This window comes from Silene latifolia, chromosome 11 (genome assembly GCF_048544455.1).
Source record: "Silene latifolia isolate original U9 population chromosome 11, ASM4854445v1, whole genome shotgun sequence".
Lineage (NCBI taxonomy): Eukaryota > Viridiplantae > Streptophyta > Magnoliopsida > Caryophyllales > Caryophyllaceae > Silene > Silene latifolia.
The window spans coordinates 62,142,697-62,145,715 of record NC_133536.1 but is presented as its reverse complement, the minus strand read 5'-3'; positions in this window follow the sequence as shown (position 1 = coordinate 62,145,715).

Here is a 3,019-nt window from a genome sequence, read left to right as displayed (position 1 = left end):
CCTTGGCAAACTGGACCTCATCCATACGAGCCCTGACCTCCCTGACCTCATGAACTCCCCTAGACTCATCCACTCTCTTCCTCTTCTCAGGACGGTCACTATCATCCACAATCTTTTCAGGAGACGCCAACTGAACCTCCCGCACAGGTTCCCGAGCATGAACAAGACCTTTGTCACTTCCCGTTGCCTCACCGCTCTTTGACTTCTCCCCGTAACTGGGGAGACCCCGCCTTCACCAAAGACAGACCAAAACTAGCAATTACTCGCGAACCCTGGTAGCTGCACGACGAGTTTCTAAATTAGCAATATAAGCATGAATCCAATACAGGAAACAGAATGACAAAAGATAAGCAAAAGAACTTACTCCCTGACGAAGATGCCCCTGGAACCTTAGTGCTCTTTACAGGCTTATACGTACTCAACTTAGCCTTCTTAAAACGAGGCATAGAAGCTTGACCCAGACAGGCAGGCCAAGCCCTCTCCTCTTCAGGCAACGCCATAAACGCTGCTATCCGGTCAGCCGACCCATCAGCATCAGGATCATTCACCCAATTATTTACTAAAAGAAAGCACGGGCAAAGTAAGTAAACTCTCCAAAACATATTATTACCAAACCAAAAATAATGCAGGAAAGAAAGTTACCTCCTTCAACAGCTGGGTAATTCAGATAGTCCAGGTCAGGGGCAATTGAATCAGCCTTGATAAACATATAAGTATGAGCCCATCCTTTATCATCCCCTGAATCAAAGTTGGTAATCAGATGAGCCATCTTTGACCTGACTCGAAAATCGAACCTCCTAGTAGAATGACTCTTTAGGTGATAGACATTCTTAAAATCATCCAGGGTAATAACCAATTTATGCTTAGAACATAAATGCTCAATAGAATGGAAAATTTTCCATACCATTGGCATGAGTTGAAACGGAGGAACCCTAATAGCCCTAATCACCTCAGTCATAAAAGGAGAAAGAGGAAGCTGACCGCCACCCCTGAACGCCCACTCAAAAATACAGAACCAACCCGGGCTACTCCAATTAGCCCTGACGGGACCACTCTCAGGAATCCAAACCTCAGCTCCATGAGGAATAAGGCCCTGCCCTTTATATAATGCTCAAAAGCGAGTTTCATTGATTGGCTTCTTGAAAAGAAACCGCCAAAGCCTTATTAGGAGAATATTCAACCCCCTTATAAGACATGGACAGAACCTCTGGAGGAGCAACAACCTCCACCACATCATCTTCATGGATGATATCAGGGACCCCCTCAACCTCGGCCTCGGAAACCATTTCAACTTCAACAAGAACTTTTTCAAATTCGGCGGGAGAGCTTTTGAAGTCGCTTTGTCCTTCTCCCACGCCACCAGCCATATATTATTTTTTCTGGAAGATGAATTTTTCAAAGAGAGAATTTTTTAGAAGGGAAAGAATAAATTTGGAGATTGAGATGTGGAAACAATCACGGCAAAGGAAGGCTATTTATAACCACAAATCCTAAAACGACTAGAAAAGCAAGTGGTAGAGACTAATCATGACTCTCCTAGGGTTTTGTGAACCTACCCTATTAATGACAAATAACCGTTACAAGAAGTTGAACCAAACACCAATTCTAAATCCGATAGAAAGTCCCCGCACAAATCACTTGCACAGCCCAAATTTTTATCTCCTCATTCCTGGCCGGACCCAATAATGGAATAAGCGGATAAAGGGCAATTGTTGGGCCCTAAATTATCCCGCCCGACCGATATAGGCCAGGCAACGACAAGGACAACTTCCAGGCAAAAGATATCCAAACCTGGCATTTATTCAAAGACGGATAGGCACCAAGAAGGAGTTGGTAAAAGACAAAGAAAGATAACCAAAGAGCACCTAAAAAGGAGAAGCACCAGGCCACCGCAGCGACAAATAGGCAGTTGATATATGTTCCCTACAAAAAAGGAAGACCAATTCCAGAAAGCTATGATATAGGAAGCAGTCAAAACAACGGCTAAGAGAGAGGCAACCACCTCCGGGTAAATAGGGCACATTCCCTATTTACCAGGAAACCCTAAACGGCATAAGAAGGAGGAAGAGATCACCTATAAATAGAAAAGAAGAGAAGACGAGAAAGATCAACAGATATACCCTCACTCTTACTTATATTTTTGTATTCTTAAGCTATATATTCGCCTGTCACGCCTGATATAACAACACTCTGTCAGGCTATCTAAAATAATAGTAACAATCACTCCTGGCTTGGTGCCCGTGGTTTTTTCCCTTATTCCCAGGGTTTTTCCACGTACAAAAATCTTTGTGTCATTGTTTATTAGTTCATTTTGCACTTAATTATATCAATCAGGCAAGTTGTTTGAGTTAGATCACCCTATACATAAATCCCTGGCAGGACAATCTAGATCAATAAAAAGCCTGTCAAAACACATCCATTACTTATTTTGTGTGCTTAATGCTTGGATGTATCGCCATTTTGGCAAGCCCCACCTTGCCTTACAAGAAGGCATCTTACCTCATTGATGTATTGTTGTGAGTTGAAGGGGCGGAGTGAGACCCGCTAATTGTCTCACATCGGTTATATTATTAGGATAGTTTAAATAAATGTCTAGTTCTAGTCATCTCTTTACTCGGGACGAGTAAAGGTTCGGTTTGGGGATGTTTGATGTGACTCTTAATTGCACACATTTAGTCCCCTAATTGTCCCTATTTTGCATACTAATATAGCATTTTATGGCCATTTTATCCGTCAATTCTTTCGTATTTTGCTTTCCTAGTGCATTTTATATGTCTTATAGGAAAGGAGATAATGAGGCGGAATTCCCGTCTCCCGTGCATATTTGGAAGCTTGTTGACGATCTTAGATGGACTAATATGAAGAGGAGGCAAGAATGATGACCAAGGATGTAGGAATAAAGAGTATATAGAAGGATCATAGGCTTAAAAGCAAGGAGAGGGAAGCCATTAAAAGAGGAAATTGCTCGTAAACAAACAAAGAGTTGCTTGTTTGGCTCTAAAATTATGCTAGATGAAAC